This window comes from Balearica regulorum, chromosome Z (genome assembly GCF_011004875.1).
Source record: "Balearica regulorum gibbericeps isolate bBalReg1 chromosome Z, bBalReg1.pri, whole genome shotgun sequence".
Taxonomy (NCBI): domain Eukaryota; kingdom Metazoa; phylum Chordata; class Aves; order Gruiformes; family Gruidae; genus Balearica; species Balearica regulorum.
In genome coordinates, this window is record NC_046220.1 from 36,696,661 (window position 1) to 36,723,698 (window position 27,038).

General features: G+C 39.8%; 1 protein-coding gene across 7 annotated transcripts in view; it reads left to right on the forward strand.

Annotated features, from left to right (window-relative positions):
- Positions 1 to 27,038, forward strand: part of CDC42SE2 (CDC42 small effector 2) — an 84,693-nt gene that overhangs the window by 14,676 nt on the left and 42,979 nt on the right. For 3 of the 7 annotated variants that reach the window (XM_075740201.1, XM_075740202.1, XM_075740203.1), the window contains exon 3: positions 550 to 622. The exons of 3 other annotated variants lie outside the window; for them this stretch is intronic. The gene's annotated coding sequence lies outside the window, so the exon portion shown is untranslated. Of the gene's footprint in view, positions 1 to 549; positions 623 to 21,736; positions 21,879 to 22,456; positions 22,589 to 27,038 lie in introns of all 7 variants that reach the window. One more of the 7 variants, XM_075740205.1, reaches the window with a different exon arrangement.

Genomic DNA, 27,038 nt, shown 5'->3' on the forward strand with positions numbered 1-27,038 from the left:
GTATTGCCAGTGATCTGAAGGCTCATCATTAAGAAGGATTATCTAACAAATCTTGCATACACCAATGTTGGAATATACACCTGGCTTAGGGCCTTTCCCCCAGACCCTGTTAATATTGTTTGACCCTAGCAAAGGGAGCAGCCAAAACTAAGTACTTACTACTTTTGAACTGATGTTCTGTGTTTATTTCTTTTATGCAGTACATATATATACACACACATAACTTTACATATTTTTAACAGTGTGTAAACATATTAGGATAAGAATAAAGAGCACCTAAGACCGCACAAGTCAGTGAAGGTTTGTTTAAACGCTGCAGTGAACAAGGTAGCCTCTAACCCTTGAATTCATTCACATACAGCATTAGCTCTGGCATCTGTGGTGCTCTGCAAAGGAGAGAAGTTGGAGAAACTCCCGACTATACCTCTTGGTAGCTGTTTTCTTCCTGTTAATATGAAGTTACCTTGCTCTTTGTTATAAATAATTTGCATTAGGAACTGTCATAGATAGTTACTTATGACATTTTTTTCCTTCTTCCTCACTCTCTAGAATTGGGGATCTCTTCAGTGAATAACTTGCTGCTTAAAGAAGGGACTAGAGTAACTGAAGTTGTGAAATTCAGGTATGCCAATACTGTGAGTTTACTTTTCACTTTAAATGTTGAGGTAAGCACATATGACAGATCTATGAATATTTATTGTGATACCAAAACCATCAAAGCATGATCTGGATTTTAACCTTAAGTAGAATGGATCTAGCTTCATGGCTCTTCTCATGAATTCTAAGCAGCACTTCCAAGTGCCTCCCTGGTGATGAGCCCCTGAAGAAGTCCAGCAGAATTATGATATACAAATGTCCTTTGTGCTCATAATAAAACCAGATTTATTAATATTCATAACTAATTCAGACTAACTTTGACAGGAGGTCCAGGTACTTTGTGACCCTCAATTAATTTAATGAATTATTTGTGACAGCATTAAATTGTCTTTTTGCCCCAGCAGACTCTGGTATTCATGGTATGTGCAGCCACATATACTTTATCTAGATTTCCTTCCCTAATTTTCTTACCAAAGTATATTCTTGATGGGTTTGCTAATTACTTTATGTCAATTTCGCATTCCTATTCCTTGGTTCTAAATAGATTTCCAATACCTAATTCTTCAATAAGATGACAAAACTGCTTTGGTGTTCTTTATGATAACTTTCATGGCTTTAATAATTTAACTTGCAATTTAATATCATATGCTACTGCTTATCCTGGTTTGCTCAGCTTTGAAGGACCCCATTCCAGCTTGACTGTACTACTAATTCCTATCAAGTACATGTGCTTTGGTGTGGTGTTAAATAATGTAGATGAATGGCCAGTGTTGTTAATCAGCTGAATTTGCCCCCAGCAAAATTCTGGGATAGATCTATTCCTATTTAAGTGATACAATTGGAGTGCATTTATGTAGGGTTAATTTCTGGGGATTACATGAGTGCTGATGGAACAATTAAACCCTAAACTACTACTGGTTTCTTAGGAGCTTAGTTTTGTACAGCAAGTTTGATTTTAGAAGCTTATAAATTCTACTTTAGTGTTTTCCTTTACTGTTTTATATTTTAATATCTAAAAATCCAAATGAACCGTGGAGGATTCTGTTAGGTAACAGTACTTTAGGAAATGTGCATAAAAATCTCTTACACAAGCTGCTTCCTCAGAAAGAGGCGTAACTTGTGGAACACATTGCACAATTCTCCGCATTGAGAGCAAAGCCTGCGAAACACTATTTCACTTCTCAGGTACTGCATAACAAATACCTATTTTACCTTTGAGCACCATTCATGAAGTATGTAATTCAAGTAGCAGTCAAATGATGCTTTACCTAAAAATACTCAAAGTATGCTGAATTTCATTTAAATACAGGCAATTGGCTAATCTTACATTTTCTGCTTCCTTCTTTCTCATTCCCTTCCCCCATTTTCCTTTGACAACTCACACTCAAAGTGTTTTCAGTAGCACTGACAATACCAGACATGTTCAGGCTTATCCTTCATGTTGTGCACCTCCTTTCTGTGAACACACCTGGGTTTTTTTTCAGCTCTGATTTCACTATTACTTGTAAAAATCTTTCTGCCGGAGAGCCTGGGGAAGGAAGAGTCTGCACATGAATTTACCCTGGAGAAGTACATGATGAGGTGGTTTTATTACTAGCATCTGAAACTGGAAGTGGCATCCTGAAGTGGAAGCAGGAGCTGCAGCCTCCCCCGCTGGCCCTGGGGTTCCTCCTCTGGCCCGCTGCCTGCTGCTGTGCCTCAGGAGCATCCCCGCACGGTTACATACTCGCCCTGTGCAAAAAAAGGCTTCATTGCACAATGAGAATGGGGTGTGGGAATGGGGAATCTCTGTCCTTGAGACTGTGTCAGGAAGGAGGAGAGAGAGGAAAGAAATGGTAGCCCAATTGGGTAATTTTGAAATAAATAAACTACCAACTCCGTAAAACCCCACAACCAAAAAGGGTGAGAAGAGAAGGCAGGCAGTTGGGTAGCAGATGTAGGGGTGATAAGGGCAGGTAAGAGATGGTGATGTCTGTTTGAAGAAGATGACTGAGAGGAAGAGAGGAGGCATATTTACTACCACAGCAGAGTAAGGGCGGTACTGAAAGCAGCAGGAGGAGGGCATGGTGGGGATGAGAGCTGCTGCAGGTAGACCTAGTGGGGAAGAGACAAGACTTCTCCTGAAGCACTGGTGTCAGTCAGTGGTGATTCCCCCTGGAGCAGAGGGAGGCAGGGAGAAGGAGAACTCCACAGTATGAAAACGTGTATATCATTCTTGTGCCAGAAGCAAGTGAAGTGCAGTGGGTGTTCCCAGCCTGTTGCCTGCCCTTTCTGTACATGCTCCAGGAGTGTCTGCAGGAAACTTCAATCACAGGTCAGGAAGTACAGCCTTCCTGACTTGCCTTGCTGACACCCATGAAATTGGTGAACGTAAAATCTCCATAAACATCTTGCAGTATGTTCTGTTCCAGCCTGAAAAAAACATGTTTGAAGTGCTAATGTTTTTCTTGATTTAAGCGTTTTGCAGTTCAAACTGACAGGGTGTTAGACAGTGATGCAGGACAGTGCACCAAAGCCATCCCCTACTGCCTCTTTACCTAGAACCCTGCATGTTTTCCATCCCCTGTCCCCCTGCAATTGTGTGGCTGGACTTGCATCTTCATTCACATAGCCAGTGTTTCATGTCACATGACTTTGACTACAAGGTGGGTGGATGTACTTCCAGTCATGTGAAGGAGAATGCATTAAGGCTTGTGGCTCTTCATCATAGTTACTATATTCCTCATCTGGTCTCATGATACTCTGAAACACATACTTTCCAACTCCTTAAAGCAAACCCATAGCAATCTGAAAAAAAGAAAAAAAAAAAGTATTTCCCTTAACTTTTCCATTCTAGTGTTGCTACTTACCACTTAGTTCACTAAAGGTCTGGAGTACTGGTGTGGGGGAGAAAGTGGAAAAAAAGTTCTTTTCCCTCTTCTGGGGGTAGTGAATTTTAGATAAATGCTTTTATACCAGTGAACGACTTGAGTTTGTCCAGGAAACCCTTTCTCCATTTACATCTAGCACTAAAAGCCTCAGCAACACTTCTGCAGTGAACTCTTGCAGCCAGAAGTCCTAGCCTGACATGTTAGCAGACTATTCGTGTCTTGTGTTTGTGTCTGGGTACTGCCACAGAAAAGCCTGCATACCTTCAAAATGTGAAATATGTCTTTTCTATTACCTTGCTTTTGTAGTATATGGTTTTCAGATTTGGTTCATTGGCTGTCTTTTCTGAGTAAGATTTTCATGGATTTTAGTTTCCTTTTATAAGGAAGTGTTTAGACTTCATCCACCACACTTTCATCAATTCTGTATGACTCTTAATTTCCAATTTAATAATTGATTGATGAAGTTGGAGCAATGGCAAAAAGAGAAGCTTTCGTTCACTTACTTAATTGAAATGTGTATGTGCTGTTCACATTAAGGACAAAGGAAAAAAATCACACAAGACGTTGGATTTTAACATTTTGTTTAATTAAGGTCTTTTAGTTTTCACTTTAGCTTAACCTCTACCTGCAACTTTGGAGTTTTAGTCATTGCATTAATCCCATGGAATAACTCTGAAGCAACATAGGCCCAAAACTGTGCTCTTCTGTTACTCCATTTCATTACTGCTGTCTCTTGCAGCGTCTTTGTATCTGACTGTCCTTCCTTCATTTGTTAAACTTGGGTCAAATCACTGGGGGTGCAGCTGGATTGTATAACTGATTCAGCTTCTTACATAGATCTTCAAAACAGTTTTGGTTTTTTACCCAGAAACATTTTATTTGTATTTTGAAGTAGAACACAGCTGATCCAATTGAATGATATTAACGCAGAAGTCCACAGTGCAACTTTTGCTGTTGCTTTTCACAGTAAAGTGGAACACAAGGAATAGTCACTGAAACTTTGTGCCAATGGAAACCATAAAACAGAAGAAAGCTAGGAATCAAAGACCATCAATAAGAAAATTGCTGTCATGGAAGCCAACTTTCATTACACTTCTCTGTATGAAGAGAATAGTAAACAAAAAGTAGGATAGGAGAGTGTGTCAGGAATATTGGTTGATATCTAAATTAGACAGTTAAACTGGTTTGTCCTCCTTTGTGGGTAAGTCATCCTGCAGTGTAATGGGGAAGGGAAGAAAAGCATGAAGACCACAAAGAAATGATGCTAGGAGGTACACCTGCATCATGTTTAGTTACTGTAGTTTGAAATATTGAGTATATACACCCTGTAGTTTGAAATATTAAGTATATACACCTTGAGAGATATTTTATTTCTGAGGTTTTATATTTAGCCTTCTAACTAGCTATAGAATGTACTTCACAATGGTATTTAAAGTATCTGTAACAGATTGGAAGTTCTGTTCTATAAGATTTTTTTTTTCTTTCTGGAAGTACAGTCATATGCTGTAATCTTTTCCTTAAATTGACTAAGCTTATGTACAGTGTGAAATATGGTATCTTGAAAAACCTGTATGTGCTTCCTGCCCTCTAACACACACTGTACTTTGCAATCATATTTTTGTTTTTATATGCGATTTTAGGCAGGAAAAAAAAATCTGCCATTTTGTAATTAAGGCACAAAGCCTAAGAAGCCTAAGAGTGTAACTCTGGCTTTTACCACCATGGATAATCATATCTCCACAGAAAATTCCCCAAGCCCACCTGCTGCATTATGTGTAGGACAAAGTGCTCTCTGCAGTGAGAATGTCAAGGACAAATGTCCTGGGGCTACTTGAACGCTGGCATCCTGTTTCCTGGTAGAGCCCAGGCTGAGTGTTAACAGTGCTTGTCACAAATTGTTTAGTTCTTACTGTCTTCTGTACACCACGTTTTAGTTACCCTCCAATGTGCAAAAGCCTATCCATTCAGAAAGCGCATGCACATTGTCTGGTAGCCTATATTGTTGAATTAGATCGCTATAGGTATCAAACAACTAAGGAACCCTATTCTACAGCATGAAATTGCTTGAGATACCTAAAATCTAGTAAGTTAGGTAGCTCGAAGGCAGAGAAGAGCTCATATGAAGTCTAAAAATCTGATCTTTGTAGTAGGCTGGGTGCAAAAGTGAATGCAAGTGGAGGCGATCTGTTTCCCTTACCATATCTAAATCTTGTTCTTGAATTTCGTGTGGAGCTTCTAACCATGGCAACTGCCCGTATTCTTCAAAAGAAGGAGAAGGATAATACTTGCTCCTACATAAATGATCTCGTGTCAAGAAGGAAAGAGAAAGTAATGAACAGACTTTTGCTAATGGCCCAGCTTAACTTTCAGGTTCATCTCTGCCACAGAAAATACTCTTCCACTCCGATGTTGTTTTTTGAACCAACAGTTGCTACAGCACACTGAAAGACATAGAATGGTTTGTTTTCTAGCTTTGTTTTTTAATATCATGTACAGCTTACTGGGTACTCCCTTAATAGGAAAAGCATTTTAAGCTATGTCTTTTGAAGGAGGGCTGTGTTCCTGTAAGCACTTATTCAGGACTTTGGCACATAGATTCAAAATACTGTCTTGAAAATCTTATTAACATTCAGCTTTGGCCATGCAGATTTCACAGATGTCTTGCTTCCTTTCTGCAGTTTCACAGACACCCACTCTGCATGTTTACTCATGTCCAGAATTGTTGTAGTTTGGTTGAGCTGTTTGGATGCTAGCCTGTGTCCAGGAGAGACTGATCTAGTTTCAAATCATATTCTGTGACTTCATTTTCTTTTAAAAATATAATGAGCAAAGTAATTTCTTGCTGCTCCTACCTCCTTAAGCATGAGCTAGTAGCTGCAGCATTTTCCAAGAATCTGATTTCTTCTTTTGATTGAGGCAGTTCAAAAGCACAACTTCTGTTGCTGCATCGAAATGTGTATCAACCTTTAATCTTTCTAGTCTTTCTTGATTCCCGGTTACTAATCCTACTAGGAATAATGTTATCTATTACAGGGTAAGTTGGGGAGGAAGGGTAAGCAGGCCAGTATTTCCATTAATCTTGTTGCATAACAGATCCATGCCTCTCTCTGGGTGGATTATGCATGACCAACCATTCTTTTGAGGCTGTTTTGTTAGACTTCACTCCAAGTATTTGTCAACGGTTATTCTGTTAGTCAAGTTGGGTCAACCAGCCTTAAGTATGAATCATGTTCAGAGGGTGAACTGCACACTGACTCAGGCTGGTGCAGGAGTTTGAAGAACTGGAAGAATGGCCTCGAGCCATTATTTCTTTAAATCCCATTGACTGGCAGAAGAGGAATGCTGCTTTTGAATTGACTCAGGCAGGAAAATACTGGTGGGGGAGTTTAACTAGGGTTTTTGTTTGCTTTTTAGTTAATGCGAGTGAATTAAAAAAAATTAGTGAATGCTAATGCCAGCCTAGCCCCCTTTTTTTTAAGAGTAGTCTTTTCAAGTTAGTGCCACTGTTGTTAGGGAAGATGCTTCTGCCATGGTGAGGTGGAAATATGAAATACCCCCTCTTAAAGAGGAATGCATGGGTTACAGTTATTTGCTTTTAATTTCTCTATGCAAAAGAGGGAGTGGAGGCATGGAGAAGCATTGTAATTAATTATTGGGAGGCAGGGGTGCCAGAGGAATTGTTTGATTTGTAAAACAGCAAGCCTAGTCTGTAGCTGAATAGCACCTGCTTCTCAAAAATCAGGCAGGCTTTGAGTGGAGACTGCTGAGTACTTGGCACTTCTGGAAGTCTACCTACCTAACTTTCAAGTTGTGTTGAGATGCTTCTAGCATAAGGCTCCTAACTTGAGAGGCCACAAGAGACTGTAGTGCTGTTGTTATTGAATGTTTTCTGCCTTCTAATGGACTGTGACTGAATGAGTAAATGAAAAGCCACACTGTGATACCAATCTCTGTAGTCCCAGCTAGTTTTCAAGTTCAGATCCCCAGATTAGACTGTACACAGATGTTATTACTTGATTTATCTGTTGCAGAGAAAACAACTCATGGAAGATTGTTGAAATTTTTCATTGTTAAGAGTTGCTATAGAAGAAAAATATGATTTAGTGTCAAAACTTCATTATTTACCTTCAGATAAGCCAGTCTAGAAAATTATTTTGTCAACAAGTGCTCTTATAAATACAATGGTTCCTCTGTTTCTGCCTCTTCTGCTCTCCATCTACCTCCTCAATATCTCCTGCACTATCTTTGCCTCTGGATATCTAGATATAGTTCAGCAAAGCTTCTTATGCAGTGAGTTATCCGTTGTGGTATCATTACAAGTGTGTTTACTTCTCCTTTCTTTCATTTTTCATTTGTTTTCTCCTACCTGGTTCTCTTATATTGTATGTAGACTTCATGCCTGTGTCATGAGTATAGTTTCTTTTGTTCTGCTCTGCCTTGCTTCTCCTCTTCCTCTCTCCTTCTCCCAATATAACACTATAACCTTTCCTTTTACCTTTCTGTCTCTTCCTGTTCCTTTCAGCTGCTTGTATCTCAAAATAGCTGTAGCAGTCATTACTGCTGTGGTGATGCTGTTAGATCACCAGATTCACCAGAATTTGAAGGCTGCTGGATAATGTTACATTATGAAGTCCATCATGGGGTGGCACAGGAGAAAACTCTAATTACTAACATTTTAAAAGCTGTGGGAGAAGTTACTAGCTCTGCAGAAACTAACTGTAGTGCCATTTAAGGATGAGGGGCTTGGTACGCATTACTAATGTAGTAGTGGAGGCTCTTGGATGATCTTTGTTAACCTAATACATTGCATTGCTGTGGCTAGTAACCACTTGTAAATAGACATCGAATTCCCAGATTTAAAGCTTTGTTGCAGAAAAATCTGACTTTGTTATGTGTCTGCAAACAAACTGTAACAAAAGCATGTGCTTGTTCCAGTCTCTAGAGACTGATATACTTTCATTTCCGTATATATTTAACAAAGTCACGTAGCATTTACTTACCGGAAGCTTCTACAGTAGAGTGACACTGCAGCTATTACCAATTTGGTAGTTCAAGCTGAACTCAAGTGTAGCAGTGGTTTTTTGGTTTTTTTCACTGCATTTTTTTTTTTCTTCAGATAGCTGAGAATCCTCTAGAAGGAAGATACATATATCCAGAAATAATAGGTTGTTTTGCAGAAACCAGTTATATTCTGAGGGCATGTTCAATAACACAGAAAAAGAAGAAATGTCCATCACTTCAGAGGTCAAGAGCAGTAACTTCTCCGAAAAGCTTCTGAAAGGCTTTTCACTATTTCATTGTTGTGTACGTACTTGTACATTTTAGGAAGTACCTCATTTTTGAGATACTATGTTTTCAGTATGTACTAAATGTACATACTTGTACATTTTAGGAAGTACCTCATTTTTGAGATACTATGTTTTCAGTATTACAGTAAAATGGGATATTCGTCAAGAAGTGGAAGAAAGTATTTTAGACCTTTGTTTTCAGAACTTCTGCAAAAATCCCACTTTTGTCTCTTTCCTCATCAAAATACCAGTACAGAATTAATGAGTGAAAATTGATGACCAGTATGCACTGACTATTATTACTGGTGTTACCAGTGCTGTCTAAATTTTGTGGCTGTCTAGGATATTAGTATATTATAAAGGCAGTTAAATCAGCATTTGTTTTGAAATCTCAGTCTCAAGTTGAGGGTGATAGCTTTGTGCATATCTCACTAAAGCAATTGTAATGCTTGAGATACTTACCTACATTTATATAAAAATACAATGTACACACATACTAATTAATTTCAAATGTTCAAAAATGGATGTACTAGTGACATAAAAAGCAGACTCTCTCTTTTGACAAAACTTAGCATTATTCACTACACTGCACATACAAGAATTTCAGCACCACTATGTGGTGGTCTACTGCTCCTCTAACACTTTGTTCTTCTAGTTACTTCTGGCTTGTTTTCTGCCCAATGTGAAATACATGTGTTGTTTTATTGGTGTTTTTCCTTGGGTTCTAGCAAATGTTTACTTCTAACATGGAAATTGAAGTTCTTCCTGCCAGTTTTTCTACCATCCCACTTACAGAGCTATACAACAGGAGACAGAGGGGCATGAGCTCAGGCTAGGAAAAAGAGCTGTTGGAATCAAGTATTAAAAATCATAGTACTATAAATAAATGTGGTACATGTACCTTTTTTTGATCTTGTTGTATACCTACTTTAAAAATTTATGAGATATTCACATTGAAGAAAACCCACAATTGTAGGTTAAGGCATCACAAATTCTGGATTAGAAGAACAATTAACTTTCTGTTACGCTAGAAGTTTTCAAGTCATAATCTTCAAATAATACCAGTTGTATTCTTCAGGATCTCTTTCTTTAAACTACTCCCCACTCCTTCCCTCTCTCCCCCCCAGATTATAAAATGCTTTACACAGAACTGAGACAGTTAACTGTAAATGTGTTGCTTTTTTTCAAAATGTGAACTTTTAAAGACATTCCCTTACAGAAGTTAGGCCTGTTCATCTCTGCCTTCCTTTTTGCCCATTCAGAAATAACGACATGGGGCTCAAAGACCTCAGCAGAAGTACCAAGAGCAAACACGTTAGAGAACATCTAACCTGTTTCCCAAAAGGTTACCAGGAAATAGTCTAGACTGTCTGCAAATGTCCTGCATCAACACAGAATTAAAAATATCATACTTCTGCCTATGGTCCTTCCAGTATTAGATCACAGGTGTCAGATCATGGGACAGGTAGCAGCCTTCTAGTTTCAGACTGTATCTGGAAGTTGTCATAACGCTGACTCTTTGGGAGCGCGCTAAGTGCATGGTCTTGCCCAGGTGTTCTGGTAATCTTATGGGCAGCAAACGTTGCAATTTCTATTGCCTTCTATGGAGACTTGGGTTCCTCAGAGCTGGCACAAATCCCAGATGTTTCCTCCACCGTTGCTAAAGAGACGGACCTTCAGGTACAGCACTGCTGATCTGATAACTTTAAGTGAAAAACTAGTCTGATCTTTAGTTGAGGCCTGGAAAAACTGTGACTTCCTTCCTACCTCTTGCTGTGCAATAGGCTGACAACCTATGTGAGAATGCTTTTGCACCCCATGTACTCTCCGGATACGCTTATTAATGCAAAATTAATGATCACTTCGGGTTCCTTTCCATGAAATAAATCTTCTAAGTTTCCATTGTGAATTACTTATTTGCACATAGCCTCAAAAAACCATGTTTTATGAGTCATTACGTGTTGATACTCAGGGTTGTCATGGAGAGTTCATTTCTTTCTTTTCTCTATTCCTTTTCTGCTGTTCAACAATGAATTTTTTTGCCCTGAGGAAGAGGAGTCCAAAGTGAAAACCACTTATTTTTGCCTGTTTTCTTTCCTCTGACACTAGAGATGCTGAACAACTCCTGTATAGGAAATTGTTGACAATATACTGGCATTCAAAAGCAAGATGATATCAAGACCAGTCCAAGAAACAATTGGGGTTTAATTATTTTATTTTTTTTTTAAAATTTATTTCTTTATTTTGCTAAATTTTCTGAATGGAAACAGTGCTCATATCCCCCTCTCCTTCACAAATGGCACAACTGGGTAAAGATGTGCATTGAATGAATCCAGCTGTTAATGCCAATAAAGATTTAAATTAAGGCCTGGGAAGGTAGTTCAGTGTCAATGAACTGCGCTTTAGACGAGAGCGTGGTGTGCCTGTTTGGTCATTGTGACCTTCTCTGTTCTGCATCTTCAATCTGTATGTCCCAGAGAAGGCCAGGACATTTAAACACAACTCTTTCTGGAAGATTAGCAGTATTAGGAGACTGTTCTTCCTAGTTTAAAAAAAAAAACAAACCAAAAAAATCTCACTAGTTCTTAAGTCGAAGTGCAGTGTGGTCTTCCCATCAAGTCATGAGTAAAGATGACTGGATCATAAATAAGGACCTTCTGAAGACCCTTCCCTGGACGGGAGGGTAGCAACGTGTGGTGGTGGCGGCAGGCAGTTTAGTGAGGGCACAGGATCCCTTCTGCAGCTCTTCATATGTAAATAGTCACCACGGATTGGCAGGGGGGGTGTGCCTGCCTTCTTACTGGTGGGGGGAGAAGGGGGAACGCAGTGCCCGCTCAGAGGAGCGCATAATGAAACCCTTTGTGCCCCCCTCCAAAGACGTGTGCGCAGCTGCAACCTTGGCAACAAGGGCCTGGAAAAAAAGAATGAGGGCAGCTTCCCAACGGAGTATAGCCATATTTGAAGATGAGCGAATTAAACCGGTAGCTTGTATTTAGAAGAACCTCTGTGTGTGTATGCCTGTTATTCTTCCTAGGAAATTTTTTCTTTTTTAATTTTAACCCTTAGACTGAAATCCATCTGTGTGTTTTTTAATACATAGATGAATCAATGGCTTATGACTTGCCGGTGGCTTTGTTACTGTTAACTGTATCTTGGTTTGCACTTTAGGAATGTCTCATATTGAACATAACGCTGTAAGTTCTCGAAACAAACAGTTAAAATCCTTGAATTATTTTTTGTGTGTGTGTGTGATTTTAGAGTCTTAACTTGATAGTGTATTTCCTGGACAATTTACAATGCTGTTTGATACAGCGCACAAGTCGTCGTCACCAGTTAAAGACCATGAAGGAATTCAGTTCGAGCTGATTTGTGTAGTGTAGGTGCACAAAATCCTTGAAGAAGCAGTGGTTTGAGGAACTAATTTATTGTAAAAAATGTATTTATATGTATATATATTCACAGACTATTTGCAAGATTTGCATTGGTGCTTCTAAGATCCTTGTGCTTATTGTGATAGATGTTTTCTAGATAAATTAATGTGAAGTGTTTCAATTGTAAGGTGTGGCAATCTATTTGCATGGGAAGTCCTGTGAATGAATTGGGATAATGCTACTGATGTGAATACAATAGGCTTCATTAATTACCCAGCTGTGGATAGTGATTCACTAGCCACAGTTCTGGCTGCACGTCTGGGAGAGAGGGGGCGTTTGTTTGAAGGAGAGACTGAATAATGAATACCTTAAACCAAATGATCTGTGGCTGAGTGGAAGACAAAGAGGACTTTGGGGAAGTGACTGATTATCCTGCATGAAAAGACCGCAGCTGTATCTGGCCTTCATGCTGAACCTCGTGTGTGAGCCATCGCCCCTTCGTTTTGGGGAGAAAAGGGGGAAATCAAATCCACTTAGGAAGCAAGTGCACCTTGCCAGTGAAGGTGCTGTTACTGCATCGTGCTCATCTAGTTACTATAACAAAGAATGATGACATGGAAAGTTTGATTATTTTAGTTCTATTTTCCAGTATTTTGAGAAATGCAGTAGCCATTTTTTTGCAAGATAGGTACAAATCTTGTTTTGTTTTCTCTTCCACTTTCTTCCCTCCTATACGCAGTCTGTTAACATCTGTGGTACAAGCTGATTCTAAGTCAGAGCCCAGAGCAAACGGAGCAGCAGATGCGATGATTCCTGGATGATCTCTGATCAGGCCAGTGTGCTGACCTGTGGCAACCACAGGTCAGAAGCACGTTCCCTTCCACTGACTCTTCTACACAGGCAGTAATGTCCTGTACAGGAGCTGTGTGGAAAGCTAGAACATCATCTTAAACTGTTCAAGCAAGGTTTACTGGAGCTTGATTGTAGATGGGATGAGTTACTAATTTCTTGGCTTTCCTTTTTTTCTTTTGCTTCTTCCCTCACATCTTCTATGTTCAGCTTGAGCAATTAAAGAGGACTGAAGGTGAAAGCTAGGAAGAACGTGTTCCCTCACTGGGTGTATTGGTTGACTTGCTGTACAGTGCAAAGGGAATGGCCTGGCACCTGTAAAATACTTGAAAACACTACAAGTCTCAAATTATAGAATTCTCAGTATTTTTGTGAGGGGTAGGAAAAATGAGGGAAATGTTTTGGGCTGGGGTAGGACTTCAGGCTGTACTTAAATGCTAGATTTAACAACTGTAGTTTGTGCTCTTTGTAGAAGTTGCTAGTGAAAGCAGTTGCAAATTTAAAGAGCTTGACCTCTCCTTTAACAGTCCCTTCCTTTATTTCAGAAAGAGTAACCATAATGGAAAAAGATGTTAAAGAGCAACTGTAGCTTTTATCTAAATACATACTTCTTACACCTTAATCTTAGCTTTCAGATAAAAATTGTTATCCCAGGCAAAGGAATTGGTGTGTGGTTTGGGGTTTTTTGGTTTCCAAATACACACAGGATATCTGTCAGCAGATTCAAGGAAAACGTCCCCCACACACTGAAAAGAAAAAAGAAACAGTTGTGTGGCATTGCAGGAGATAGGATCTCATTCAAAATAAGGAAAATTTGTATGGTAAACTGAATTGTCACTTTGCAGCTGTTTGACAATTTAGTCAAAGTGCTTGCTGCTTGCTTTTCATTTGATTTACTTAAGTCAGTTCTACATGCAGACTTGATTGTACCCTCCAGCAAAACCCTAGTGACTCATCTCCAGACCTTTCACTGGAAAGGATTAGACAAGTGAATTAGTAAGATGTTCTTAAATGATTTACAAAAAAACCCAAAAATAAACAACCAACACCCCCAAACTCAACAAAACAGAAATAAGAGAAATGTGAAGGCAAAAAAGACCTTTCTTTTTTTCCCCTTCTTGAACAGGGAATTCCATTGAGTTTTACAGATTAAATTTTAAGTGATAATGGAGTTTGCCAGCAGTTCTGTAGCATGCAGAAAGAGTGCTCACCACCAAGTATGTAAAGGTCAGTATGAAGATATTTTCCAATTGTATATACTTCATAGCTATTACAATCTCTTCTTCAAAAGTGACTGCAAAACTTCTTCAGCGTTCCAGGGTAACTGGGGAAAAAGGCAAGTCTCCATAGGACTAAAGAAAAGAGTGCATCTTCTCAAAATAAAAAAATCTGCCATCTTATCTCTTTTGTAAAAGGCAGTGTGCTCGTTTGGGCTATTTTATCTTTCCAAAACTTGTCTAATTCTTTCTTGGTCATTTGCCATAGCAGTTCCTGAGAGAAAATGAAGCTGTTGTGCTACTTAGTGCTTTGTATCTCCAAATTGGTGTGATCCCAGCATAGGACAAAGTACCACTGTGTTCAAACCACAAGTAGAGTCTAACTCAAAGGGAAACATGTACCAGTATCAATAGGCTTTCCTGACCCTAGCAGTACCAGAAAAGGTAGTGGATTTGTATGTTAGGTAATTTTAATGGTCTGACATTTTCTGTCATGTTTCTCCATAACACAACTTGGAGTCAGGATGATCCTTCTGAATCGCTAATATATATTTACCTTGTGGTCTAGGGAACCAGGTATTCACTAAGAGAAATAACTCTGATTAAGTTTACCTGTCAAAAGAGTAGAATAAGACAACAGGCACTGGAGAACAAAGTAGGTGGAGTTGGCAAAGCATTTATTTTTTCAAGCTTAAACTCGGAAGCATCTGATGTTAAATCCATCACGAGCGAAGCCTTGTAATTCACTTCTCTGTCTGTGGCCTGTTCTGCAGTCTTCATCAGCATAGTTCACAAAAGAGGTCTTGGAGGAACCTGGCAGTCCTTCCTGATACGAAGAGCAGCAGTGGTTGCTGCTGCCATTTTCCTTACGGGTTTGTCATCTGTCTTACAAAAAGATTGCCTTTTTGGCTGTTGGCTGTCTGGAAAACTTCCGTAGTTGATCTTGAATAAGGGAACTTGTATTTCCCTGTTTCAAGTGGGCAAATGGTTTTGAATGATGTGAGAAACACTTGAGTCTTCATGCTTATATTTATAGAGATTCTTACTCTGTGTGGCAGCAGCGTTCTTTTCATAGCAAAGAAGCACAAGTATTATATTTCATATTTGTTATTCAGGGCCTCTCAAGTTTATCAGTAGATAAACAATCACTAGTCTAGTGATTGTTTTGGCATGAGAAACACCATGGTCGAAACACTTTATTTTTCAGGCTTCCATTAGGGGTTTTGTTTAGGTCAGAAGGCTGGAAAGAAGAGGCCAGGATTTTGTGTATGTGTGTGTGTTATTTCCCTTCCTTACCTGTTTGCAAGCAGGTAACTAACTAAAATGATGTAGGAGAGATTGCTTGGAGACAGTATGTATGCCTCTGATACCACAATTGCTGATACTGTTTTCAAATGTGTTTTCTCGTAAATAATCTCACTTCTTCCCTTTACCTTTCCTCCTTCCCAAATAAATTCTCCAGAGCTAGGTCTTTGTACCTGAAAGTGTTCATTCAGTGTGGATAAGCAAATACTGTCGGGTAATGTGGAAGTGGAATTGACGTGCCCACAATGGGAAAAAGAATGTAACTTCATTGCTGTGCTATCTTACAGTGATAAGATTTTTATTTCACACTGCTAATGTCTGCTGCATGTAGATACTATTTTGGCCATTACAAAATCCAATATTTAATGAATGGTTTTTTTCCTCACCATATGTGTGAATGGAGGGTAGAAGTATAGATACTGTTGAGGAAGGGATAAGAAAGCAAGAAGTAGGTAAGGGCAATGTCTGAAGACCGTGTCAGGCTAGTGTGGAGACCTGAACAACACAGGGCAGGAGGAGGAAGCACGGCACCGTCTTTCAGCAAACATTCTGGGAACGTAAGTGTAAAAGGACTCTGCAGCAAGAAGCACCTAGTTCAAATCACTTTGAAGGGATGTTTTTCACCTCTACTGTATGAAAGAGGTGGACTCAGCACAAAAGGGTCTCTTGGCTTGTTCTTCCTATTGTTTTCAAACTTCTGGCTTCTATCCCCACTGCCTCCAGGATTTGACATGCTTGCTTCACAGTGCAGTACTGCAGAGAGAACAGAGGCAGCACAAAGAGGAAAAACACTAGGAGCTGGCAGCTTGACATACCTTGAGAGTGATTGCTTTGTTTGAAATACTGGCAGAAAGGTGAAAAGTGCACAAAACTCTAGGTAATACTAGTTTCAGCCTTAAGAGCAGCAGAATAGGGCAAGTGTCTTGAGGGAAGGGTTAAGGAGGAAGATGTTTACTAGTTTGGGGCTCGCTTTTCCTAAATTCCTGATTCCTCAGTCACTCTATTCCTTTAAGATTTGAGCTGTACCAGATAGATCATCCTACAGAACCTAGATACATAGACAACACTGATGGAATATTTTTTAATTTATTTTTTTTTAAAAAACCAAATAAAATAGGTGCCTGGCAAAAATGTCAAGGTAGATTATGAAGTAGGGAAAATGTCTACAAAGCCGTGATTAATTTATTTAAAAAGAAAACAATATATTGTATATCTTTACTTGAAATATCATACATAACAAAAATAATGAGGCTTTTGCCTCTTATTTGTAGTCCCGAGCCTTATGTATAAAGTCTGTTTCTTGAGAAAAAGATGACACATTTTAAAATCCTGTTATGTCATACAAAAATCCATTCAAAATAACATATAAAATTCTAGTGATATATGCACACCTGCGTGTTGCAGTGCTGTCTGGCACAGTTATAGTCCTATGATGTTGCCTAATTGTAGCAAAGACGGTATATCTTCTCTTTCATATTTTTTGGGATTATCTTTGCTTGGCGGGTACCTGGCAAGTAAACAGTGGTAACAACTGCATATATGATATATTAATATGTTACCTAAAGAAAAGGTTTGCTGTACCCTTTAGGGATTTTTAAGAAGGTTGTACAATGATGATTTGTGAAAGAGCTGCTGAGTATACCGCAGAGCTTTTATAAATACAGAAGATGAAGTTGACACAGGGGAAACAAAACTACTAAAAGTATGTAAAACTGGATGGGTGTCATACTCTAACTCCCTATGTAGATTCTATAATTTCGCATGTCTAGTAGAGAAGTAGTATTTGTGGATACTGCAGCCACTGTAATTTATTCATGACATAGCTTATTACAGTCAGTCTTTCCCGCCTAAAGAATGATTAAAACCAGTCTTTTCTTAAAGTGATGTTAGCTGAAAACCACCATGTTGTATTACTGCCAGACTTGCAAAAGACCACTTGTTATTCAATTTTGCTGCTCAGAAAAACATAACTGAAAAAATCCCCTTTAAATTAATGTTGTGATTTCATCATGAAACAGTCTGAATATGTAACTGTATGGGTTTTTTGCTAAAATACAATGAAAGCAGATATCAAGACAGGTGTGTTGAGGTTTTTAAAAATTCATCACAGATTAAAGTTATCAGCAGTGTATATTCTTTTTTTTTCTTTTTCCCAAGGCAGACCATTCATGGTAACTTCAGAGTTCTTGAGCAGAGTTCAGAAAAAGTTCTGCTGAGAAACATACCTGTTGCTGTATATTAAAAGATACCATATTTTTACCGTGTTCTTTCCAATACCTGTTCATAAAAATGTAAAAGATTAATATATGGAATTCTAAAAACTAATAAACATTTGTTGGTCAGTTTGGCAGGGTGAAGGGTTACCCTGGGGTACCCATCACAGAGCAGTTTCAATGTCCTAGCTCTGCAAGGAGACATACATTGAAATCCATGAATTGGTGGAAATGCATGTGCTTAGAACTAAGTTGAGTAAGAATGCTCTTGGCTATCTTGAGTTGTAATATTGTCATTATGCCTCAGTTTCCAACACATACAAAGTGGAAGAGGTCAGGAGACTTCCTCAGAGTGCTCATGGGAAAGCCTGTGCCTGCCATGAGTCTCCTAATTGTGTCTTGTCTTTTTTTTTTTTTTTTTTAACCAATTGAACTAATTCCTGTTAAATAGTTAGCAATACAGTTCACAATAATGGATTATACTCAAAGATCTTTATATGTATGCGTGATTATTATTTTTTTTACAGTAATTCAGTAATTACCAGCCTTTGTCACAAAATTGACTTCACAAATTACGTCAATGTGTTGTCACTGTGGCCCAAGATGAAGAGTTATGGCTGTGTTAGAATGCTGGGAGTATATTAAGTTCAGGAAAAAAAGTTGTAGTTCTTTTACCTACTTGATACTGGTTCCCAAAGTTTTTGCCAAGTCTTTAAATGGTTATTGAATCCATTTTATTATTTTGATAATGCAATTTTTTTAACGTACATTAAAGACCTTTTGATTTCTTTCCCACAGAATCATTAAGAAAAAAGGAATGGAAAAGATCTGCTCATTCATGTGTTAATTTCTTTGCCAAGATGTGACTGTTCATGTGTGGTGTTTTCTTTTTGTTTTTTTAACTAATGCTCTGTACAGTTTAGTACTAAATGACTCATGTGCTGGAGCTTCCACCACTTGCCTACTGAGACTGTTCTGCAATTTAGGAGAAAAAAAAAACCAACAACAACAAACTAGGAAATGTGTGTGTGGGGGGCAGTGTTGACAATTGCCTTCCTTCCCCTCTCCCCCCCCTTTATAGTTTTTACCGTTAAGTTTTACCGTTAAGCTATATATTCATTTAACTTGAGTTAAATTTATTAAATCTGTAGAGTAGGAAGGGGACCTGGAGGCTGGATGTCAGAGTACAGAAATGCTGATTTGCAAATCTATCTTCAAAAGTGTAATTACCCCGTTACATCAACAATATCACTTGTGCTTTTGGGCATAATAATTATTTTTCTAATTACAGGTGTGTTTTATGCTTCCATGTATCTTCTGAAAGTGTGACCATGCAAATAAAACCCTGCCATGTTTGATAAAGAAGCTAGATTAGTTGATCTCATGTTTATTCTTTGTTACTTAACTTTGATTTTTCATTCATTGCGGAAAACGCAGCATTGGTGTCTTAATTGCTCTCAGTGATTAAAAATATTGACTTAATAGGTAGGGGGCTTTCTAGCTGGCATCAGCTAAATGAGAAATTCGTGTCTGGTTCAGCATAGGCACCTTTCTTTCCCCTCAGGGCAACAGAATCTTTCTGTGAAATTCAAACAAAAGCATCATACAAAAGTGCCTGAGTTGGCTCTGTGCTCTGAGCTTCTCTTGTGGTAATATGTGCTAGTCATTGACAAATAAGTAAATGTTTTATAATAGCACTGTACCCACAAACACATTTCATGCATGAAGTTCCTAGACTAAGGTGGAGGAAAAACAGATCCTTTTAAGTCCAGATACTTCCTGTTGTTGATGTTACAATAACCTGGAAATTGTAGTTTTGACGTGATGCAGCTTTGATTCCTTCATGCAAGATAGCAACATGCTGCATTGTAGGCTGTATCTTAAAAACAAAGTAAGAGCTAGCTCTTGATGCCCAAACCTCCAGCATGCACAAATCGATCCCCTTTCCACACAGATGCCCGTGCATGGGGTGCGGTACAGAGCGCGAGAGGTGGGGGGAGACATTTGTCGAGGGGCTGTGCTTCTGAGGTTAGGTGAGGCTGGGTCATGCCTCTGTGTGGAAGTTGCAGTAGCTAGTTGGACGTACTTTCAGTAGCGTGCTCAAAAATCCTGTTGTCGTGGGTACCACTAGTCTGCTTCTGAAAGTCAGCTCCCTCACATGCAGCCACGCTCGGCACCTCCTGAGGTGCCACATGGGAAGTGGATTAAGTGGAGTGCAATGATTATGCATGAAATCACATCTTGGACAACTGAGCACTGACCTCTTCCTTTTGTAGGCATAGTGTATGTGACAAATGGCAGATCTAGTTTCACATCTAGCATGTTCTTGGTTGCCTTTTTTTTTTTTTTCTTTCCACAACAAGTTTTCTGATTTCTTTCCTAATAAGGTAGTTTGTTCTTAATATAATTCACAGATAAGAGAGTTTCAAAGGCAGAAGTCATAGTGTAGGAACATAACTGTAACTGAAAGCTAACAAATAGGAAGTAAGCAGCAAATGCTCTCTGGCTTTGAGCTAAAAAATGAAACACCCTCATTTGGGGTGGGGAGCATTATGGTGTGGTTGTTTCGGGGATTTTGGGGGGGGGGGGGGTTAGGATTTTTTGGGAAGGTCTTGTGCTGTTGTGGTAGCTATTTGCTTATCCAGAACAGAGGTCTCCAGTCAGTCGTGGGAACCAAGCCTGGTAAGAAGGGCTGGACAGCTTGCTAATTTCTGTTTAATGAAATCAGAGCCTAGTTAAGACTCCAGATGGGACAACAAGCACTGCGGTTGACTGTATGTTCACAACATCTGTCTCTGAACACCTGGTAGCGTGACAGAAAGTACTGTTTGTCAAACTGCATTAAGCTGAGAAGCAGGTAGCTTTGCCGCAAGTTGAGTTTTAGTGGTAAACCCCCATTTTCTACCAACAAGAAGGTTAACAATTAAACCAATGACTGTGAAGGTAAATTGAGCGAAAAATGTCATGCTATTTAAATCTTCTTTGTTGCCTTGGATATAAACAGAGCAGATTTACAACTGTGTGCACTCTTTGCTTTAGAACGGCTTATTTTTCATGCTGCAGCATTCTCGCATGTAAAGCAAAACGACTTGCAGTGTAGCAGTGAACAAGAAAGCTGCAGCATGGAGATTTTTGGGAGGAAATGTCAGTGGCACAGTGGACTTTTTTCTCTTTCTGATCCACTGGTTGGATTGAGATTGGAGCCTGAAAATTAATCTCCTTTTATCTGATTCTTAATGTCTTTTGGTGTGTGTCACCCCCCCACCCCCCAGCTTGTGCTTTTAGGAGGAAGAAAATACTACTCTGATTAATTGTCAGCTAGGTCATATTGAATAGCTGGCATGACTCTGCTTTGCAAATGTCATGTAGTAGTTCTGCCTGTAGTGAATGTAACTTTTATTGTGTGACATGAGCTTAGTCTAGAATGTATTGGAAAAAGAATAGGAAGGGTGTTTCTAGTGCAAAATATGCTTAAAAGCAAATAAAAAGCAGCATTTTTAAGGAAGAGACTTAGCAGCAGATGCATGAGTACATCAAAGACAACTGGCTGAAGCACTTTTGCAGTCAGAATAAACGTGTAGGTGTGGTGCAGGTGAATCAGTTATTTGGGGTTTAGGGGGGTGTGTGGTATTTCTGTTTTTTCTTTTTTTTTACTGGGGAGAAAAAGAAGACCTTAGTAATCTAACTATCCATCTGTTATCTCATCCAGCTTCTTGTAAGGTTGTCAGCTATCTGCACTGGAAGGTACTTGCAGATGGGTGTAACATCAGTGGGGCCGTACCTGGGGGCCAGGAAGCCAAGTGGGGGTCCCTGACCCAGGGCTTGCCCCCCTGGGGAAGGCTGGTCTGCCTGCCGCAACCAGGTGGCTGCTCCCACCTGCTCCCTGGTGGCTGCTCCCACCTGCCTTCCTGCACCCTCTACCAAGAAGCTGCTCCAGATCTTGTCAACTTACCTGCTCATCTCTTTGTCGTCCCCTGCTGTCACATAGCCCAAGTCTTAAACAAACCAAACACTACTATTCCACAGAAGACTTTCAAACTAATGGTGAAATAGACAGAACCAAGAAGGTGGATTTCTTGAGAAAAGGCAAGAGAACACTTGCTGAATCCAGATGTATCCTGAAAAGTTTATCTGGCTGTGTCCTGAGGAACCAACCAGAAGTGACCGGGTGTGCTGTCTCAGTCCTCTCTTGCATAGTAGTGTAATACATAGAAAATATTTCCTTTGCATCAGAAAGAACAGAAAGGTCTTTAGTTTGAGAAATGTTTGTGTTTATCACAATTCATTCCACAGGAGTGTTTTTTTCCTGATGTTTTTAGAAATTGAGGGAACTTTTTTCTTGAAAAAAACAACCCAAACCTCAGAATTTACAAGAGCAGTTGTTTATGTTGTGAAGCATTTTTAAACAGATTCTGTTAGTAGACTCTTGGATAAGATTGGATAGTTTGTGACATAGGATAATCTCTGCAATTTATTAATGAAATTTCTTTAAATTGTTGACAGGCTGAATTTGCATCCAGAAAATAATTTCCAATCTGTGATATGCCTGTTTTGTAAGAGGATGTATGGAAGTAGAATTTTGAACTACATGCTATACAGTTATTTTCTGTCTATTGTATGAGAATACAATCTTGACTAACGGTAGTTAATGTAATTAGAAGCTCATTGTGGAGTTCAAATAGTGTCATCCTGTGGTTATTTGGTGTCAGAGTACACTTTTCACATTGCCCATTTACTTCCTTCTAGAGAGCCACTGACTAAGAATCGAGATACATAAAGTGTGTCTCATACTTAGTACACAAGCACTGCAAGTTGCTTACGGTTTTGTCAGCAGCTTTCAGTTTGGGGAGCTGAAATGAACCTGTTCAGCACTTACAGGTATGAACAACTTACTTTAAAACTCGTTGGGAGAATAACTCTTAGCCTTGACACACCTTTATTCCAGGTTTTTCCACTCACTGGATACCTGTCAGTGTAGGTGAGCCATATGCTGCTGTATACATTGGTGTTTAATAGGAGAGCCAAACCATTTCAGATTTACAGTGGTTTTACACTGGCAGTAAAACTCCAGGTGACTTCACCACCACTGAGATACAATCTGCAGGACATTTTCCAAATGGGCATTTTTAGCGGTAATGGCCTTGAACTTTTTGTGGGTACGCAGGGAACACAATTCAGTGTTTCTTGGCAAGATTGGCAGGTCATTTCTGAGGAGACAATTTAGCTGCCTGTGCGTTCAGATTTTGGAACAGCAGTAACTGTTCTGCTGAGAATTTGTACTTTGTTAAAATGTTTCTGGAACATTTTGAAACTCCCTTTTTTATACAGCACTTTATTTCTTAACTAGGTCAATTATTCTGGTATTTCCATTGAAATTGCATTTCAGTGTTGGAGACTTGTCTTGTGTACTATGTATTTTTATTTTAAGCTCACTATATGTACACTTGGCTATTTTTCTACCTATGTTACAGCAGTGACTTGGTTTTAAAACGGCACATCTCTCTACCTGATTTCCTGAACTTCATTAACTTATAATTAAACTTTATTTGGTATAGTTTTTCATGTTGTCTAGTGTGCAAAAAGATATGTGTTGCAGGTGAATTATTAAGAGAACTCATTGTTATGGCATTAACTGAAAGGGTTTCAGTAATGATTAAATGATGATCTAATGATAATTAATCAATGACTGAATGAAAATTAAATGGTAGTCAATTAAGCAATAATTAAATTATAATTAAAGAGCGATTGAACCCAATTTTCAAGAAGGGTAAGAAGGAAGACCCTGGTAATTACAGGCCTGCCAGTCTCACTTCAGTGCCTGCTAAAATTGTGGAGAAGGTTATGCTGGGAGTTACTGAAAAACACTTGCGAGACGACGCAGTCACTGGTCAGAGCCAGCATGGGTTCACGAGGGGAAAGTCCTGCTTAACAAACTCAATTTCATTTTTTTAAAAGGTCACCCATCTGGTTGACCAAGGGAAGCCAGCAGATGTGGGGGTTTGGGATTTTAGGAAAGCTTTTGATACTGCCTCTCACAGTATCCTTCTGGACAAAATGTCCAGCCTCCAGCTACACAAGTCCATAATACATTGGGTGAGCAATTGGCTGATGGGTTGGGCTCAAAGGGTTATAGTAAAATGGGGTTACGTGAGGCTGGCGGTCAGTCACCAGTGGGGTTCGCCAGGGCTCGATTTTAAGGCCAGTGCTCTTTCGTGTTTTTATAAATGATCTGGACGCAGGAATTGAATGTACCTTGAGTAAGATAGCCGATGCTATGAAATTAGCAGGAGCTGTGGACTCCCTCCAGGGTAGAGAGGCCTTACAGAGAGATCTGGATAGACTGGAGAGCTGAGCGATCAGCAGGAGTATGGACTGTAACGAGAGCAAGTGCCGGCTTCTCCACCTGGGATGGCACAGTCCTGGTTCTACATACAAATTGGGGGACAAGAGGCTGGAGAGCAGCGCAGCGGAAAGAGATCTGGGGGCTGATGGCAGGTTGAATATGAGTCAAGGGTGTGCCCTGGCAGCCAAAAGGGCCAGCTGTGTCCCGGGGCGCATCAAGCACAGCACGGCTAGCCGGTCGAGGGAGGTGGTTGTCCCAGTTGACACTGCACTGGCGCAGTCCCACCTCGAGTACTGTGTGCAGTCGTGGGTGCCTCAATCTAAGAAGGACATCAGACTGTTCGCACGTGCCCAGAGCAGGGCGATCAAGGTGGTGAAAGGCCTCAAGGGCAAGAGTTATGAGGAGTGTCAGAGGTCACTTGGTTTGTTCAGCTTGGAGAAGAGAAGGCTGTGGGGTGACCTCATGGCAGTCTACAGCTTCCTCAAGGGGGGCAGTAGAGGGGAAGGTGCTGATCTCCTCTCTCCGGTGACCAGTGATAGGACACGAGGAAATGGTATGAGGCTGCATCGGAGGAAGTTCAGGTTGAACATTTGGAAAAGGTTCTTCACCCCTTCTGAGAGGGTGGCCAGTCACTGGAACAGGCTTCCCAGGGAAGTGGTCACATCGCCAAGCCTGTCAGAGTTCAAGGAGCATCTGGATGATGCTCTTAGTCACAGGGTTTAGTTTTAGGTAGTCCTGCGAGGAGTGGGGAGTTGGACTTAATGATCATTGTGGGTCCCTTCAAACTTGAGATACTCTGATTCTATGATACTTGTAGGCCTAATGTAAAATATCATTTACCTCATTGTAGATATCAGATGCTAGGGAAGGGGTCTCTCAACCTTGAGGAATAACCTTGAGAGGTGTCCTTGCTCAAGGGGGAGATCACTGCTGTGCTGCTTGCTGCTGTACAGCAGAGTTTGATGGGCTTGGAGGGGGCTACAGATATTTATTTCTTAAAGTGATTGACTTGTAGTCAAACCCTACTTTGGTGTATGTGCAGGTGTGCAGCTGCAGCAGTTTTAGTTCTGCTTAGGCCCAGCTCAGACTGGTACTGAGCTCCTGATAAGACACAGCCTAGGTTCCTTAGTCCCTGAGAACATAGGGCCTAGTACAGTTCTCACAGTTTGCACAGTGGAGCCAACTTCAGTCAGACATCCTTGTGATGCTTGAACCAAAGCACTGTTGACTCAGAGCGGGTGCCTCTGTCACAGACTTGCCAAACAGCAAGCTTGATCTGCGCTTCCAACCAAAAAATTAATAAGCGAATTATCTATCACAAAATGCAAATCAATAAGGATTTTCAAGATTTTGTTTGCAGTTACATTCTTCATGCTTTTGCCTTTGATTGTGAAAACAAACATTTTATCAGTGTTTTGCAAAAGACATACAAGAGCTCTTTGTGGTCAGGTATTTCTTCCGAAGAGTAAATACTCAAATTCAGCTGAAGGTTAAGAATCGTTTGTAGTGACTCTCAACTTGGAGGAAGGAGAAGGAAAGAGCAATAATGCCTCTTAATTAATGCTCAGTATCTGAATCAAGCTGCAGTCTGAAGGTGGTCCCAAAATAGGATACCAAATTATAGGAAATCATGTGAAACAACCCTGTATAGGTACTGGTGTTATTGCTACTAATAAGCTATGTGTATGTGTGCTTGTGTAATTGTTCAGTGTGAACAGTTGTAGAGATAATAAAAACTTCCTGAAGAGTTTTTCTCCCCTCCCTAAATCTCATTCTGTTTTGAAAAAATTAGTGTTCCTTTCAGAAAGAGAAAAGAAAGGTAATGTAGACCTGCAGAATGTCATTCTGTACTGACCGCAGCTCTAACATACAAATTTTTTCTTTACCATCTGACCCTAGAAACTTTTTTCAGGTTGTAGTTGTTCTCCTTAATACAGACTGGCTGTCTCAGGTAAAAGCTTGTTAGCTTTCTGGTTAGTTTCATGCTTGCTGTTCATATAGCATGATAGGTTTAACCATAAGAATGAAATACTTTGTGATTGCTGTAGTTACTGAGTTACAGGTTGTGTGTGTGGCTTCATATGGACACCAGCATGTGCATGCAGTCATGGTGTTCAGTACGCTACTTGTGTGTAGAAGTGGGTAAGAAGGGTTATTTGTGCCGTGGAAGTCTCAAATCTCTCAGTGAGTACTTCTTACTTAATAGTTGTATTTCAATTCATTGTTTTCTTTGAAATTGTTTAACGATTATAGAATTAGGATACTCTTGTGCGTTATGGCATACTTAAATTATTATACATGAGCCTGACTTTGTCTCTACAGTTACGTTTAGATTTTCCTTTTGCTTAAGTGACTTAAGAAATGGAGTTGGAGGACTTAATCTGGAGTTAGAGGAAGAGAACCATCTCTTGCTGTATGCTGCTAGATGAAGATTAAACCTGACCGTCCTGTCCGGGTGTGACTTCGTGCTGCATGTTACACAGTACTGTGCCAGCAGACCTCTGGCTATTCACAGAGAAGAGGAAAATGCCAGGCAATTTGTCCCTTCCCCCCCCCCCCTTCCATGTCCTCTGGTGCAAAAGCACATGTGGCTATGGTAAACATTTTTACATGTGCGCGTATTTCTGACTGGAGCATTCTTTTTGAGACTTGCTTTGTTAGCCTACTGGTGCGGCTTGCCAGGTTTATCTTTAGAGTGAAATCTTAACAGGCCCAGTTAGCATTTGCCACCTCTCACCAGTTCTAAAACTTCTGTGCCTCCTGGCTCTGCCATATGTCCCAGTAACATCTTGCTTTTCCTGCCTAACTTTAGTGGTATTGTTTGTATTACTGCACCGTTTTCTGTCTGAAGATGGACTTCCTATGAAATAAAGCAAATATTTTAATAAACGGCTTTGAAGTGTCTAGTCAGGAAAAACTGATACTACTCCAGACCCATTGTAGCCTAATTCAGACTTGCATATGTGTGGTTGTTGTGTGAGTGCT